Genomic DNA, 18356 nt, shown 5'->3' with positions numbered 1-18356 from the left:
CATCTGTGGGATGCCCACACCATCCAGACACCTGCCCGGCACCAAATGCTGGGAACCAGAAGGCAAATGTCTTCAGGCAGTCTATGGGGTCTTTCGGTTTTGAAACACTGAGTCACGTGTAGAGGTCTGCAAAGGTCAACGTAGGGTTGGAAGCTTTGGGGAATCACTGCGTGACTTTTATTTTTAAGTCTTGGTTCATGTGTGCTTTGGATTAAACACAAGGATGGTGCAAGTAGTTTTTTTTTTTCCTCCTCTGCCACATAACTGCAGAGGCTGTACACCCAGATCAAGGCAATGTACAGTTCTCATTTAGATTCAAGTACGGTGCCAGTAACTGTTAACAAGTGTTACTCAACAAATTCTTCTTTTTTTTTCTTGTTTGCTTTCCAGATGAAGGCTGTGTTTCAGACCTTTTCTTGATGGGGAAAACCAACCTGTCTACTGTTCTTTTCTCATTTTTTTCTCCCCTCAATAGTGAAACACAACCTTCATGCAAGGCTCTCAAAGGAACGTAAAGTTTCCTTGGTTTTCAAAGAGAAGCAAAGTAATTTTTTTGTGTTAAGACTGTGTTCTGACATGAAACATGATTAAATGTCATCTTCTGTTTCTCTGCTATGTCCTTATAAATTATCAAAATGGTGTTCTGCAAATTTAGTCTTAAGTAATCCCAACCTGTTTTATTTCCTTTGCCCCATTTCTTACTTTATATTAAATTTTGAAAATTGTTTTTAGAACTTCCTGGAATAGGAACAAAAATGATTCAGCTCACTGCTGGGTGGAGGAGAGAAGTGTTTGGTAGGAAGAGAGGTGGGGGGAGATAGGAAGAGCAAACAAGGGAAAAAAATGTATTTACTGAATCTCTAACTTTCAAGTGTCCAACCTACAACTGGTGTTGCCAGCCTGGCCTGACAGTTCTACATTTTCTTTTGACATTCAAAGATTAAGGGAGTCATATTTATATGCAATAGTACCAGCAGGCAGTCAACTCTGGTCTCTCCCCACCTCTTTGGGACTTGTTGCCAAAGTGATACCATGGAAACTGCATCGCAGAAATGGCAGGGAACATGCACCCATACCAGAGACCAGTTATTAACTAATCTCCTGATTTAAGGCGATATTGAAATCATCTCCAGTCCTGCTTCTCTTCTATACCGAGTGGTTGCAGACAGACATTTGCTTTTTATCTCTAGATTTGTATTTTGTTTCTCCCTTAAAATTTTGGTAAGGACACAAGTAAGGATATCACTTAATGGCTGCTGTTTGTTTTATAAAGTAAACATGAAACAATTGACGGTAAGTTTCAAGTTCGTAGTGCTTTACTGGGGTTTGATTCGAAAACCACTAAAAATCTACTTAAAAGCACTTCACTTTCTAAAGGTTTCTGAAATGTATCCAAAACTGACTTGCAAAAGTAACATATCAACATTGCCTTTATTTATCATTTACCTTTTGATCCTGTGTCTTGTGGCTGTAAGTTCGTTTAAGTAACATGACTTGTTGGTAGGTAAGATCAACCTCAAAGCTTTCTCTTCACTGGAAATACCCACCCTAGATGGCAAATGGAAACAGACACATGATAGGCTTCAAAGGAAGGAGGAATGGGAGGGAAGGAGGGAGGAAGGGAGGGAGGGAGGGAGGGAGGGAGGGAGGGAGGGAGGAAGGAAGGAAGGAAGGAAGGAAGGAAGGAAGGAAGGAAGGAAGGAAGGAAGGAAGGAAGGAAGGAAGGAAGGAAGGAAGGAAGGAAGGAAGGAAGGAAGGAAGGAAGGAAGGAAGGAAGGAAAAGACGGAAGAGAAAGGAAGGAAAGAAGAGAAGGAAGAGAAAGGGAGAATGGGAGAAAGAGAGAGAGAGAGAAAGAGAGAAGGAGAGAAGGAGAAAGAAAGAAAGAAAGAAAGAAAGAAAGAAAGAAAGAAAGAAAGAAAGAAAGAAAGAAAGAAAGAAAGAAAGAAAGAAAGAAAGAAAGAAAGAAAGAAAGAAAGAAAGAAAGAAAGAAAGAAAGAAAGAAAGAAAGAAAGAAAGAAAGAAAGAAAGAAAGAAAGAAAGAAAGAAAGAAAGAAAGAAAGAAAGAAAGAAAGAAAGAAAGAAAGAAAGAAAGAAAGAAAGAAAGAGGAAGAAAGGGAAGGAAAAGGAAGGAAAAGGAAGGAAAAGGAAGGAAAAGGAAGGAAAAGGAAGAAAGAGGAGGAATGGCATGAAGGAAAATGAAGGGTTTTTTATAACCTTGATTTAACATCCAGTCTGAGCCAAACCTGTTTTTCAGAATATGTTTCCTTGGGGGCTTATAATGAGACTACTACAGAGAAACCAGCGTGATCTGACACAGCATAAACTGTTCAGCAGCCTGCTGAAAACACAAATAGCTCACAATGACAGGAGAATCAAACTGTAACTGCCTGGAATGTGAGATTATAAAATGCAAGATTATAAAATATCAAGATCCAAATTAAAATTCAATATATTTGTTGAAGTTGTCAGCAAAGCGATAACGGACTATTGGAAAATACTCAGTGCATTCCATACAGTTGCTAACAGCAGCCTTTGGACAAGGAAAGAAGTTGCAAGTTTAAAATAAAAATAAACATTCAAAAAAAAAAAGTCTTCTGATGTCAATCCAAAGTATTCCAAAAATGGAAAATGTAATGGGAAGCAAGTAGTGAAAAGCCAGCTCTGGAGGGGTGAACAAAGGCAACTGTAGCCTCTTACAATGATGCCTCAAAGGCAAAGACAACTTACCCTTAAACAGAGGGTTCTTCAAGAGGTACTTTCCTGTGACACCATGCCCTTGCAAAATCTGTGGTACCTAGAGATTGCAGTATTTAAAGGAATTTGCTATCAGAAACTGCTATCAGATTAGGTAATGTCATATGTACAAAGTTAAATGTCAAAGAGAGAACTAGCCAGCCTGCTAAGCTAGCCATTAGTGTTAGTGAAGATAGCTAACAGCACTAAGGTATCCCTATTCAGGAAAGCAGTTAAACAAATATTTAGATTGAGCACACAGCTTCAGCATTCACTTAAACGATTTAATACACTGAGACCAGATTAATGAAATTCAACTGCTATTCATCCTGCAGCACAAAAGTGTGCTCCATACCATAGATATGAAAGCAAATAAGATAAAAGGAAAGTTGAAATAAAAAAAAAAAAAAAGAGGTGCTACTTACCTGTGCTATGCATTTTGTCTTTTTTATGGAGCCATTTGTAATCATTCCTAAGCATGGTTTGCATTAAGGCTGGATCACAAATGACACCTACCATGCAGCTGTTTACATCTGGCTCACAGGTGTTGGAGTGGTGCTTGCCAGGAGCAGATGGACGCCTTAGAGGGACCTCTCAGAGCCGAGATGCAGAGCCAAAGAGGAGGAAAGGGAGAGGGTCTGTTCCCTACTGCTGTTACCTCCCCATTAAGCCTCCTCTTATGAAATGCCAGTCAAGTTGAACAGAAATACTGGATGGAAAGCTCTCCTGATTTTCCTCTTAGGTACTGAAAAGTGCAGTAGTGAATACACCCAGACAGGGCAAGTCAACAAGGAGAAAAAAAGGAAAAAAAAAAAAAAAAAAAAAAAAAAGAGCATGGACATTATTGTATGGTAACTCAGGTAAAGCTGCCAGCAACAGGAGTTCAAAGCACAGCCTGTGGCTGCCCTGGGATTGCAGTCAGCTGTCCTGACTGCTTCTCCTGCTCCAAGGGCCAGAATTGGGCCAAAAAGCTGCCAAACAGTCCCTGGGGCCTGGCAATACGATTCATACACAAACCAAGAAGCCCTCCACATGGCAAGTCCAGGTGGCCCCCCAGTGCTTCCTTCTCTAGCTGCTCTCCTTTTGCTTCACACTCTGTACGGTCTTTTTCTCCAAGTTGCCCCTAAGGCCTCAGTGAGAAGCCTCCCAATGGATCCAGCACGTGCTAAAAACCCTCCTGTATCACAAAGAGCTTAGTGCTTTGGCTCCCCACAGGCTGAGCAGCTAGCCCTGCTTTTGAAAGCCCATTTGCTGCACCTAAGAGGCCAGATGCTAGATCTGACACCAGACAAACTTACCCAAACCTGTCTGGAGGGCAAGTCTTTTGCCTGCCCTATAATGCATTGTGTGGATAGCTGAGGCCGGTGAAAAATATGAGCTGCAAGGAGCATGCACCGCAACATCTCGCCTGCATTCATCCCACCCATTGTGGCAGAGAAACAGAGAAGTGGTGGGGCAGGAGGACCCAGGGAAGCTGAGGGGCAGGAGGAGCGGGCAGGAATTCGCCCCCTCTCCTGCCAGCCTGGCACTTTCAGAGCCAAGCACGCTGGGGCTTTGGCAGAGGAGTTTTGTCAGAGAGGAACGATGCAGCAGACACGGGCCTAACAAAGAGACCTTTGTGAGCACGACTGGCCTGTATTACAGGATAAGGCCTTCTTTTCAGACTTGCTGCCTGGAATACTGAAGGAGGACAAACAGCTTCCTGAGTCAGGAGACTGTGCCTGAAAAATCTCCACACTTTCCGCTAGCTCTCTGTCTGTGCAGCTCCTCAGCCCTGCAGCAACTGCTTCTTCCTCCACAGGACAGCTGGAGCAAAAAGAGGGGGACATGCAGGAGGCTGGGCAGACACTGAGGACGCTGCTCTTTGCATACATAGCACTCACAGCCCAGAGCCTGGCTCCTGCAAGAGGCTGGTCAGCTGCCCCATTGTGGAGTCTGGGGAGCCCTGTGGCTCATAAAGCCTGCACTGACACAGAGATTCAGTGCCTTCGCTCTCCAGAACCAACCAAATAAAAACCAACCCCAAACTTTGGCAGATCTGCTGCTTCCAGCTTGCCTGGAGAACTGTCACAAGGCAGAGAAATTATTCTCAGCCCTTCCTCACACAGAAACCCAAGGGATTTTTCCACGGGCTGTGTAACATAAAATATCCCAAATTGGCACCATTTGTGCTACTACAGTCAGGCACCGCATGCACAGCAACACCCCCAGCAAGAGCATTGCAGCCTATCTTAAAAACCTACAGTATAAAATGTGGATTCCCAACCCGAATATACCACCAAAGTCACCCATTTCATTCCTGATCACTATCATTTTTATTTATTTATTTATTTATTTAATAAATTCAGGCCATAGAACCTAGCTTACCCTAAACTACACCAACTGCTTCATAACCAACTTCACAGGAGATTTTTCTCTTCATATAACTACGTCGCCAAGCCTATGCTTCAACCAACATTGGGAAATCACGTGTTCGCCATCTGGAGTGGAAGCCTGTACTCTGTTACCAATTCCCATCACAAATCCAGTAATCAGCAATGCCATCAAGCTGTCTTTGAAATATTCTCACACTCCTAGCAGCTTCACGGGCAGTATCATCCCGGCAGTGACACGCTGAGTCTCCCATGTACAAACATGCCTGCAGATCAGCCCTTGTTATCTCTGCTGAGCTGGTAACCACCCAAAACCTTACTGGTTGCTGGGCCTTGCAGCGGGCTCTCAGATCCTTCTGGTCACTTGGAGGAGAGTGCTCATGACTCTTGGTTCATTAACATGAAACTGGGCTTTGCTTATCAGGGAAACTAATCTTCCCTTACATTGAGTGAGAAACCAGCAGCTTACCTTAATGCAAAAACAAAATAAAACAAAACAAAACAAAACAAAAAACAATCAACTGACTCTACCCTTCAGTTTTCACATACTAAGCTCTAATGACGTCCACATGGAAAATAAGCAAGCAACCACAACCAGCATTCAAAGACCGTACGTTTTGAAAGAAACCTTTCCCAGCATCTGACTCCCTAACTTTTAAATAACTCCCAACCTCAAAGAACTCACAGTCAGAAGTGAAACAACCTGAGCCTACCCCTGACAGAAAGCAACAAACAGAAAAAACCTGTGAGCCCACCTCCAAAGCCACTGCCACAACCGCTCTCCAAGCAGCCCTGGTGCCATCCGGGGAGCCTTTGCGTGGTCACCATGAAATGTGACACACTGGGTCCCCTGCACTCTGAACTGATGGAAACTACGTGGTTGAACGACTCTTCTGTAAAAACAATAATAATAATAATAATAAAGTAATAAAGTTATGGACTTAAAAGAGACACTCTTTTTAAAGTATATTTTGATCTTCCTTCTGTTTCGCTGAATCATGGTATCTCACAAACCTTGCAAGTGCCTTGAGCCCTTCGCACCATGACCTGTCATGGTGTGGATCTGAGCCCTTCACACCATGACCTGTCATGGCGTGGATTGCTCTGGCGTTCTGCATGCTATGGGAGGAATGTGCCACATGTGCACTGCACTGGGCCGTGAGGAAGAGAGTTAAGGTGCTCCTAGTGCCCTGGACTCACAGGGAATCTTCCATTTCTCGCTGCATTCAGTGAGATTGGAAGCAGAACAGCAGCTTCTCACCGCACCATGCCTGACCCCATTTTGATGTTTCTATGCTCTATGGCTCTATGCTGCAGTCTAAGTGCACCAGCACCAGCCCCAAGCTTGTGCCAGGAAGATGGTAATCCTGCATAGCTGAGGGCATGCTTGCTGCCCTTAGGGATGGTCTTGGCTGCAGTAGCAGCTTTCCTGAAATGCACGTGAGACGTGGTGCTCTAGTTACTTTCAGGAATGTGCCTCTACCAAAGATTAAGTAAAGTAAATGTTATCTGTTATTATATCTGTTTTCATGTTTGCATATGCATACCTGCCTCTAGCCCTGTCCAATGCTCAGTCCTACCAACTGCTCCTAGTTATTAGAGAGCGTCTTAGCTTTACAGGGTCACCCTCCACTTTTCAAGAGCCTTTTCTGTAGAGGATGCTTACATCTGCCTGTTCACATTCCCTCCCTAAACTCACAAATACCATATATAGAGTTACAGTTCCCTACAAAAGTACTTCAGAAACCATCCTTGCATCATAAAGAAGTAATTCAAACATAAAAGGTCACATTTAAAAAAATAATATGTATCGTAATACCTGCATTATAAACTCCTGCAAGACTTCCTTGGGTGCCCTAGTGAACTGTGTGCCCAGCATTTTTTTCTGTGGGATTTATGTGAACTATTCTCTTAGAGCTTTCATTCATACTTTCTTTGAGCTGACTGTTCTCAGTCATAATAGCACAAATTAGCATTGCTTTTGCACGTCATTTTTGCTAAATTTCCAAGCTACTGCCTCACAAATTGAGCCAAGATTTCCACTAATTCTCATGGCCGCTGCCGGTGGCATCTGCAGAATGGTGCTGCTCTGGAGTTCAGCCCATGGTTTTTATTGAATCCAATGGTGTTGATTTTTAATGGGCCTCTTGCTCCACCCAAAACTTGCAGCTGTGCCATTTCCTGGGCTTCCACATCTGCAAGAACTCTAGTTGGACCTAAGGGAAGAGTCCAGTTCTCACACGGGGAAGTGGGGATGTGCAAAGCGGTTTTCTTGCCAGCCCATGCAAGGGGAGGATGGTGGGCTCATGGATCCACAGTGGGGATCTTCCTCTTCGGTCTTGTCAACAGAAAATACTGAACAAGTTTTATTGTATTATTGTATAATGTATACTGTAATGTATACTGTAATTCTGAACCTAACAGATTTCTCCTGACAGCAAAGACAAGCTATAAGCCTGAAGGAGACAGCTGCATCCAGTAGATTAAAGTAGAAAAAACTGTCCAACTTCTGGGCAAAAGCAAGCTCATAACAATCCTCAGTATTGTAAGTCCCTCAACACATACAACTAGTTTTGGTTAACTGGGTCCTTGACACTCTTTTGGTTTATGCCAACAGAGGGTTCAACCCAGAAAGTGCAGGTTATTGTAAAAAGCATGGGAAGTTCTTAAAACTAGCTGTGGATAGGTTGCTTTTCTTGGACATTTCTGAGAAGGACTAAGACCCAACTCTCCTGCAACCTCTGAAAGCTACAGGACAGCTGCACCCTGCAGGCAAGCAGACTGATTTGCACATCACAGCATGGAGCTCTGAGAAAACTCCCCCAATGCTTTTTGCACAGGAGGTGTTTGACAGTGCTCGGGGCAGGTCATTGTGGGCAATGCTGAATGAAATTGTCTGCCATTGTTTCCTGTGGAAAAGGCAGGCGAGGGGACACAAAGTGCCTCAGTTTCCAGGCTGGAGCAGCAGCTACAGTTCACTACTGCCCAGACAACTTACTCATGCAAAAATAACGAGACTGTCACCTTCTGAATATTTATAAACTCCGCGTGTCATGATCCAGTTGAGAGCTAAGTGTGGAGCCCTGCAAATATGCAGCTTAACAAGTGTGCAAAAGCATTTGTCGGTCCCATTACCGACCTAGCAATTTTGACAGCAGCCCAAGAAACGGTGCTTCAGGGTAAATTATTAAAAAACCTGGTCCTGAACTTTTCAGTAGCACCTGCAGCTGGGCATTTTCAAAAGGAGTTGCAGGTGCAAATAAGAAAGTTTGAAATTCTCATTATCTGCCTTGCGTGAAATTCAGTTATGGGGCAGCCCTGAGAGACAGCGGTGGCAGTCGTAGAGGATGAGCAGCCCTCAGCACAGGAGCCGAGACTTTGCTCCTGTTCCCTTCTGCCCCGTCAACCAGACCATCTTAATTTCCGGATGCTGCATGTCAAGATCAGCACAGAGGAGGGGATGAAACTCTTTCTCAGGAAAAAGTTTGCTTAATGAGCCGTAAGTAGAAGATTTGTACCTGCTAGGACTGCAAGGAAAAAAAAGAAAAAAAAAAAAAGGAAAGAAACAGAAAAAAAAAGTGGATCTTGCAAGCTGTCACTGTACAAGCAGTGAGTCACAGAGCTGTGAGAAACCTTTTCTGAGCAGTCCCAGCCGGGCTGGGCATTGCCAGGCCAGGCACACTCGCTGCTCTGCAGCCGACCAGCTCGGAAAAGAAAGGATCCCAGTTTGTGACAGAGGAGCCGTGGGCAGGGCGCCAGCCCCCTGGTTCCTGGATGCTGAGATGGGTAAAGGTTGCTCCCTGGGGAAAGGCTGGGCCTGGAGAGTGAATCCAGGGTGGACAGGGATGAGGTTTAACGCCTCCAGGGTTGCTCCTGCAGGGAGCTGCGGGGACACAGAGTGCACCCAGGGAAAGAGCAAAGCTCACCCAGCTGACAAAGCCTGGCATGCAGGAGTTGATGAAGCTCACTTTTATGAGCCTATGCCAACCCAAGTCTTTATGCAGTAACTTCATAGCAGGCAGGCACCAATTTAATAATTTGCAGAGTGGTGCCAAATGAAAGACATGAGAGAAACTACACTATTCCCAGGCATTTAAACAAAGGCACCTACCAAAGCTCATATGGCAGCATTGCGGCCTCCATAACTCTTACACAACAGTATGGTCAACACTGTCCAACATTACTTATGCCAAAAGCAATGCATCGTGTCGAAAAAAATTCAAGAGCCAGCCTGTGTAGTGCTGCCAGTTTGTTTTTCCTCTGCAATCAAATGCAAGTGGTGCTGAAATTTAGATGTTAATTTTTAAGTCTGTTTTCCCCTGCTAGTTTGTTTTTTTCTGGGATGTGTATAGGCATGCTTTGATCTGCTTATTTCTTAATCCATTCACAGACCACCCGTCTGCTGCCTTACAGACCACCACAATGTGTGTACCATGGCCTGAAAAACCCTCTCCTTTCCCTTCCAGAGCCTTACCTTTACAAAATGCCAGGCATTAAACTAATGCTTTATGTCAAGAAAGATTAACTGTCAAATACTAAGAAACTACCTAGCAGGATACCTCTAACTGGTGCAATGATGAAAACATAAAGGAAACGGTGGAAAACTGAGGGGCAGAAAATGTTGCTTACTTCAGAGAAAATGCAAAAGAAACATTTTGTCAAATTGTGCATGTTTTGTAGCAACTTTATACAAGCAGGAGGGGACTAGTGCAGTCTCAGAAGATTGTAGTTTATTAAGAGTATGGAAAGAAGTGCACAAGAAACAAAGGAACATTCTCAATGGTCAGATGGTTGGGTCCTGATAAGGAGCATGAGCCTCACGCAGTCACTGCAGCTATTAAGAAGTAACATGGATAAGAGTTGATGCCTGATCCCTTGTCACATCCTACAATTTATCTAGCCCCCTCAGGCTTGCCCAGGTTCCTGACCTTCATCTCTGCTGGTCCCTGATGTACTCACACCATCTTTCCACACTGCAAAAAGTCTGCTCAAGGGTAGTCCATCCATTATGGATGATATATTCCTTCCTGCGCTGTGCCTAAGAGCCTCAGCGTTCACTGCTCAGGAAAGCTCAGTACATGACCCTGTGCCCTTCTGTGACTACCCATTAAAGCACTTATCCTTCAAATGAAATTATAAAGTTATGTGGCTCCAAAAATAGGCAGCATGATCTAGCTTCGAGCTGTGAAGCTTAAAGCATCATCTGAGCGAGCAGCAAGCAGCTTGCTCTTCTCTATCAGTATGAAAAAGTAATGCCCAGGGTGGAAGCATATGCAGAGCAACTTGGCCCAGAGGTGCCTGTGCTGCACTTCTCTTTGAAAAGTAGATGATTCTGTTTTGAGTGTTGCTAACACAGCAAATTTGAAAAGAAGTAACAACATGTTGTTTCATCCCTTTTTTTATGTCACTGATAGAACAAATTTTCAAATTACTATAGCAACTGGCTTAAACAATGCTCTGGAACTTGTGGGTATTTATCCCATAATGTAATAGCACTGTGTTGACTATGCTACTCAGCAAGGTGAAGACATTAAGTCAGGACTTTATTCCTTTAACATATGGTCCCCAGAAAAGAGATTTTCTCTTGTGCTTTGTACTATGCTCTACAGTGAAGTGCGCCACCAGTAAGATTCATAAAGAAAGGCATTAGTTACCTGTGAGTAAACCCCAAAGCCTAGGTATGGATTTAAAGTTTATGGAAATAAAATCATAGACATAAAAACGAGGTTGCATAGATCCAGATGAGTGTTAACGAGTGTGAAGGCCTGCAAGAGTAATGTGCTATTTTACTATTATTATAACATATGTTTATCTTTAAAGAAGGCGGCTGTAAAAGGTATCTCACAGGGTTTTAAGTCAGGTGGGTAGGTGCAAGTAGCACTGGATTAGGTGTCTGGGGGACCAGGCAAAGATCAAGGAAATTACGTCATTCCCAAATTCTGAAAACTCAGCAGTGAATCTCAAGGGGGCTTGGGAGAATTCCACCAGAAGACATTTTAGGAGAGGTGAAGAGGAGGAGGCTGCATGGTGTGGTTTTCATATTTTGGAGGAGCTAGCTCCCTGTGACACGTCTCACAAATATGGCAAGAGACAGCAGTCCTTCTGGCCAGGACAGGCATCGTTCCCTTCTGAATCAGTGTCCGGAGATCCTCCTGCTGGTGGACAAATTCAGCTCCCGTAATTTAACAGCAGATTTTGGTTTATTTGCAGCAGCCTTTCTTCCCGTGACACTATGCTTACTGTGTGCTGGAGTTCAAATAAAATTGATTAAATAAAAAACTGACCTGAAATCAAGAGGATGAGGCTCAGTGAGAGGCACGTTGAGGACAACGTTTGGGAAGGAGAACACTGATGCACGTCAGACGGACAAGCCAGCAAGACAGACAGCACTGCTGTGCAAAGCGATCCGGGGCTTGGAGCAAACCAGGGAGCGAGTATGAATCAACAATGTGATACTGTTGTAAAAAAGGCAAATGTCATTCTGGGACATATCAGCCGGCCCTGTAAACAATCACTCCGCTCTGCTCAGCATCGACGGGGCCGAAGCAGCCGCGCTGCGCCCAGGGCTTGGCACCACGCCTCGCAGGGGAGCGCGCACCGAGGAGGGGCGAGAGGAGCCGCGAGGGACTGACGCACATGATTTATGAGGAAAAGCTGAAGGAATAATTTGTTTAGGCTAGAAAAAGAGTTCCGCCATAAATGCTCGGCAGAACAATATTAAATGCTGAAATTCACGAGCTTGCTGGCACAGGGCGGCTATGCTGAGGAGCTCTGAGAGGTTTCGAGCACTGAAATGAGGAGCTGGTCCAACACGCCTGGGAGCCAGCAGGCTGCCAGGGGTGATCCAGATACACTCGGGCTTACTTCAGAGCCTGGAATAACCCTGATGGCCTTCCGGGCTGCCCCCAGTGTTTAAGGCCCTGCAGTCCCACCCTCTCCTTGACTGAGATCCAAACGCATCAGAGCCACCAGCTTCCACCAAACCGCTGCTCTGAGCTCATGTCACCAGTGGAAGGAGCAAAAGGAACCACGCACTGTGCTTCCTTCCATGCGTGACACTTGCTGGCAGCACTAAGGGTGCTGTCGGAGTGGGCTTTGGTCATGCAGGGTGGGAAGGAGAGAGACCCAGCTGTCTGTCTGTCTGCTGTCCAGTACTCCGGGGGGCCAAGCAGGCGTGGAACATACTGTACCATAAAACAAAAACAAAACCCAAACGAGCAAAACAACAACAGCAACAAAGACAACAGAAAATCACTTCTGGCTGTGGGGAAGACTGCGGATGGGTTAGCACTACAAAAAGAGTGAATCCACTCAGTTGAGAAGGGTTGGGGCCAGGAGTGGGGGTGGTTGCTGCTGATGTTCAGAGCTTTCTACATACAGATGGAAACCAGTTGGCAGCAGGGGGAGAGGGGGGTTATTAACTTCCCCCACCCCAACACTGGCTGCTTTCCATAGTGGCTGGGGTTGCCTCTGCTGAGTCCCACTTGTTTCAGGGGTTAGGAGGAGGAGGTGCCATAGCAGTTGCCAAAATCATGCTTGCTTGTCTTTGGAAAACCAAAATCCCACTTACTTTCCCTGTGCTTCACATGGTGTGCCTCTCTGCCTGGGTCTTCTTTTTTTTTCTTTCTTTCTTTTTTTTTTTTTTTTTCCAAATAGCAAAGTGACTGTGAATTCTGTTTATTTTGTTGCTGCTAATAAAACGTGCATGGTATAGTAGCATAGCTGGGTGCTGTGCTGTACAGGCTGAAATGTCCAGTGATTTCTTACTTGCACACCGCACCTTGGCTGGTTTCATACTGTCCTTCATGCTTTCCTCACCCATACACTTCTTCGCCTTATTCTTATGGAAGAAGTATTTTGCTAAAGCACTTCAAGACTTCAGACACACTGAGAGGTGAGAGGCCATAGTCCCCAGAGATATCCAGCATACACATTACCGTGCCACAGGTCCTGCTGACAGGCACAGGGCTTCATTCTGCACAATGGTACCCACAAAATCAAAAAACAATCTTTGCACAACATGCTGTCAGCCATGGTCTCCCTCAGCCATGGTGAAGACAACATGCCAAAGCTGTGCCTTGAGCAATTTTATACCACGGTATTTTACTGCAAAACTGCAAAAGCTTACCCTAATAGAAACTGCCTCTCTGCATCTGTTTTCTGTATCCTCTGCTCGACTGCTGGCCTGGTCACAGCCACTAGTTCTACCACTAATGTGCCAACCACGTTGCCACACTGCCCTCTGACACCAGTCCAGTCCAAGGCAGGTGTGTACCTTCCCCACCTCCGTAAAGCCACTCATACCAGAATACTCAGGCCTTTCCACGAGCCCCCCTGGACCAAGCAGTAAATCTGAAAAACCTAAGAGATTATTTTACCCAGGACAGAAATGTGCTGTCCGTCAATGGTCATGATTTAATGCATGTGCCTGCTGCGTGTCTTCAGTTGTGCAAGGCAGCATATTTTACCAATAACACATCCCTCTGGGACTATGCATCCCTTCAGATCTCCTTAGAGTGTTCCCATTCCTACATGGAGAAGAAAGACGAGAGAAATAATTTCCTGAGTGTGTTCAAAGACCTTCCCCTGCCCTCTCCGCCATGACCGCTTCCTTGCAGAGAACAGGCAGTGCACGCTACCAGGGTTTCTGAGAATGGAAAAGGAGCATGTGATAGTACTTTCAATGTCTGCTGCTTTTCCATGCCCTCCTCTGTGTTTGTTTCCTGGGGCTGTACACAAGCCAAGCCAAGAAAAGACTTTGAGCAACCCTCTGAAAATCCTCCTCCGCTGTGTCCAGGGAGCTGGTCCTGCGGGACAATATGGAGAAACAAAAAGCACTATGGGCCTCCTAGTCAAAGGAATACTCTAAGCTTGAACGCACGTATCCATGGATGATAGAGATGAAAAGAAAAGGCAGACAAGCATCTCAGTTATTCTAATTAGCACAAATGCTGACATTCACAAAGACCTTATCTCCATTGATTGAGGTGCAACCTCAAACTCTGGGGGGGGGGAGAGGGAGGGGATCCTGCACAGCTCTTTTGACAGCCCTGGCACTACCATCGTGTTCGTATTCTGAGTTATGAAACATTGTCGTTGCTCCAGGCTTAGTGGGTTTGCTTTATTGTTGCATTACAACTATTGGACTTCACAGTATGCCATGCAGAGGAAACACACAGGGCCCAATCTTCAGCGAGGTGGCAATTGAGGATCTCACCCTGTGAACTGTATTAATATGCCAGAAAGAAATGTGAAGCTGACAGATACATTCATTCCCCATTATATGAGTCTTCAGTTCCTGTACTGGCTCCCAAATGCCAGACTGTCATAGATAGGAAAGCACTGTCTCTTCAACAATCATATACACTGCAAATTAAAATAATAAAAAAAAGGGAATGTTACTAAGGTCGACTTACATTTTCGCATATGTCTTTGCAAAGCAAATACCTTAGAATATATGCTGCACTTAAAACATTATTATGTAAAATAATATTTTATGCATTTTCAATATCTTTCTGCATAACTTCAGGATTGGATAGTGAAAGTCTGTTGAATGACATATTTCAGATAAGAGCTCATTCAGAGATGGAAGTTTTCCAACCATTAAAAACACTAGCTGATTACAGCATTCAATAACTTGTTACTTGAGCTTTACAGGCTTTTTGGTGTTGTGAAGCTGTAGTAGATCCCACAATTCACATAGGTGCATGGGAGATGAAGATGACACTTCAGAGAAAAACCTTTCTGTGCCTGCAATGCCCCAAGGAGTTAGCAGAGCCCAACATCTTTCTTAATTTAGTGCAAGATTACCCTGAAAGAATGAAAAACAAAGTTTGCTGCAAGACTGAGAGTTCTTGGTAATTTCATAACAGTTGCATGTCATTGGTGAATCTCATTTATCACACAAATTAGAAGCGGGTAGCACATTATGCCTTCTGGCCCGGCAGAAAAATGTCATTTATGGCTATAGTCCTTTTCCCAGAAAATGAGTATTGACAAAAATAAGTGCTAAATTAGTTTCTACATTGCCTGGTTGGACTGGTCAGAAAAAAACAAAAGACTTTAAAATCCCTGACAAAGTGAGAAGAGAGAAGAAAAAAAAAAATCAAACAATCAATCAATCAAACAAACAAACAAAAAACACAAAAAAACCAACAGCATTTAAATGTTCATATTTTTAAGATAAAATGCCATGATTTTTTGAATGAAAGCAAGGTTCCAGCATTCATTTAAATATTCAAAACACTTGTTTTCAGACACAATAAGCCATTTTATTCAGCTACAAACGATTTTTTTTTCACTCTTCTGTTCATCCAAAACACTTCGAATATTCTCATTTGGGGACAACCTGAAACAAAGTGTGTTGTGGTTCTTTCAGTACTGCCAATGAACTGAAAAAAAACCCTTACTAGCCAAGCTCTATTTGCAGGTCCCGTGCCCTGTTTTAATCCTTCAAAGCCTCTCTGTGTTTTCTAGCAATTGTGGGTGCTTCAGGCAGAGCATACGTGTATGTCCATCTATAAAATTAATTAATTCTGGCATGAAGTTTTAGTATGATGGGAAAAGCTTTATGATTTATGACACTGAAAAACTTAGTTTTGCTTCTTCATTACCTGAAGACTAACTTAAGAGGAATTAAGAAGGATATTTTATTTTAATCTAGGATTATTGTCTCTTTAGCTAATGGCATATAAGATCAATGTTTAAAGATGCCTTTTCTGCTTCCATTTAAAATACAAAAACCAACCAAATAATAAAAAAAAAAAACTCTTCTTGTTGTCCTAGAAGTGTTACTGATGTCGTGGACTTTTTTTTATTTGTCATTTCTTACACCTTCCTTTGTAGGGTCAGATGGTTTGAGTCCTTGGTAGTTACTTTTTTGTAACTTTAAGTAGTCATTGAGATATAGGGGAGACGATGGAAACCAAAACCAAAATTCTGTCACCTTAGTGGAATACACTTTTAGTTAATACTGGGATACCTCTTCATCTGGTGAGAAATTGTGGCCCAGAGAAGCACAAACCATCTGGCTAAGCATATCCTTCCTTCCCACATGTCCCTTAGTCACTCCCTGCCTTTTGTAATACCACCACTTTCCCAGCTGTCCCCACACTGTAACATCTTCCAGGAAAGTAGGACATAAGCAAATTTTTTTCTTCTTCAACCCTGGTGCTGTCAAACCACAGCTCTGTGCTGCAGCTCTTCTTGGTCTCCTACATTTGAGCTGATGCTCCAAAGAGCAGAGAAGAAACAGAAAAATGTTGGTTCAGGGCACTGTAAAACTTGGCCGCAGAGAAAAACACAATGTGTAAACCAAATCAGGGATGATGTTAAAAGAAGAGCCTTGGAGGATGGCTTCTGTAAATAGGGAATGTTAAAAGAGAAATTAGGTATGGCTATGCCTCACCTAACTCTTGACCCATCCAGGCCATGGACTTTCTGCAGGATATTTTGTATGCAGTGAAAGAAGGACCCAAAAATAGAAGGTAGAAAATAAATTTTTAAGTTTTAAGTAAAGTTTAAAGTTTTTTAAAGTTTTAAGTTTTAAATAAAGTTTTAAGGCACCGGTGCCCTGCAGCATCTGCGAGGACGTTGTCTGTATGGGACATGCATCCCACCCAGGCAGCTCTGCTGGGAGCATAGATTAATTCACTCATCTCTTTCACTAACACATAAAAAAAGAGTGCTGAAAAACGTAGTGATATTTCCTAAATGGTTATCCTGACATGGAAAATATCTGGTGTGTCTATCAGTTGTTCTCAAACACACCTCACATTCTCTGAAATCGCCAGCTGAAGAAAAGGAGTAGATTAAAATGTGATTAAAAACCACATATATGTATGTTTTGTTCAGCCATCACATTTTAATGTGATGTGTATATACACATATAGGTGTATATATATGTTTTATGCATGTATGCATATATATATATATAAACATCTTTTTTCCTTATCTTTTTACAAAGATACTTTCATAGAATTTATTTGCACTAATTCCCTGCAGACTAATGCTCTGCGTATTCGTGCTGTGGATTAACATTTTCCTTTCTCTCCATCACGACTTCAACGATTGTAAGGGAAGCAAAAATGTATTTTCTTTTAATCCAGTTCTTCCTCCAGTTTGACTCTGAGGTTTACAGAACTAAATCTCCTGTATCTGTCTTCCAAGTACTTCTGCCTTGGCAACATCAGCTGCTGCATACGAGCACAGGCTCTCCAGTGAAACATGGTTGTGGCTCTGAATTTACTGTCTTTCAGATCCAAGAACCCATTTCAACTACTACTGAAGTCAATGGAAAATGTATGGGACCTATTGGGTGAAAAAAATTGCTTAATTTGTGTTTAAGTTTTGTGAGTTTAATCCTGGTTTCACAAAAGTCAGCAGGAAAGCTCTTGCTGTCTTCTGAGGGGCCAAGCTTTCCTTCGCTGTGGTTTTTCTGATGAGCAGATTGGCAGCATCGCTCAAACCTTTCTGCCCTCGCTAACTCCCCCCCTAGGAAAAGTCGTCTGAGTGCCCTCAGAGTGCTACGCAGCCGGCCAAAGACAGGGAGCTTATTTGCCATTTCTTTTGATGAGGCACAAACTCAGCTATAACTCATTTCACTGCCTCCCAGTTGTGCTGGCTGCTGGGAGGTTGCTGAAGAAAGAGCCGCGTGGTCACCCAGCTCAGCAGGCATGGCTCTGAACTGACATAACCAGCACGGGGTGACTGCTGGGAGCAGAGCTGCACATTACCCTCCAGCCGGACGAGCACACAAGGCAGAAAAGTTGTTCTTGATTAAAAACAAATATCAAGCATGGCAAGAAAATGAGTAAGGATAAACAGATTAAGTGTGATATGTCTGAAGGCTTCCCACAGTATAAAAGCCATATGTGGGAGGCATGAGCCTAAAATTAAACTCCTAGCAGTGTGAGTTAAGGTTTTTAAAAGAGGCACCTGACATCAGAGGGGGAAAGTCTGAGTAATTGGCTCCTCTAGGGAGGCTCTCGCTAGCTTTTCCCATGATCTGCACCTTCTTTCTGCTGCTGTGCTCATCCAAACAGAAAAACACCAGTGGAAGTGGGACCAGACAAGCTGACCTACGGGGCCATCCCGCCCCGTTCAGCCCAGGGCGTCCCCACATGAGGTAGCAAGGCCAACACAGGCGGCCCAGGCCGAGTCATGGCCCCTCCAGCACCCTCCCAGGCCCACACAGGCTGGAGCCCGCATGAAGGCAAACCCACTAGCAGCCTCCATCTCCCATGCTCCAG

General features: G+C 43.9%; 1 protein-coding gene across 1 annotated transcript in view; it reads right to left on the bottom strand.

The window, feature by feature from the left end:
- The window catches only part of NDP (norrin cystine knot growth factor NDP), a 44329-nt gene extending 32954 nt beyond the window's left edge, over positions 1-11375 (bottom strand). Inside the window, exons 1-3 of the transcript XR_013950144.1 lie at positions 3160-11375; positions 2729-2795; positions 1447-1548 (exon numbers count right to left, since the gene is read on the bottom strand). The gene's annotated coding sequence lies outside the window, so the exon portion shown is untranslated. The remainder of the gene's footprint in view (positions 1-1446; positions 1549-2728; positions 2796-3159) is intronic.
- Positions 11376-18356: the final 6981 nt, after the last annotated feature.

The sequence above is a fragment of the Anser brachyrhynchus genome, assembly GCF_964034855.1.
Source record: "Anser brachyrhynchus genome assembly, chromosome: 1".
Classification (NCBI taxonomy): domain Eukaryota; kingdom Metazoa; phylum Chordata; class Aves; order Anseriformes; family Anatidae; genus Anser; species Anser brachyrhynchus.
The sequence above is the reverse complement of the archived record's forward strand: the minus strand, read 5'-3'. Positions and strand labels throughout refer to the sequence as shown.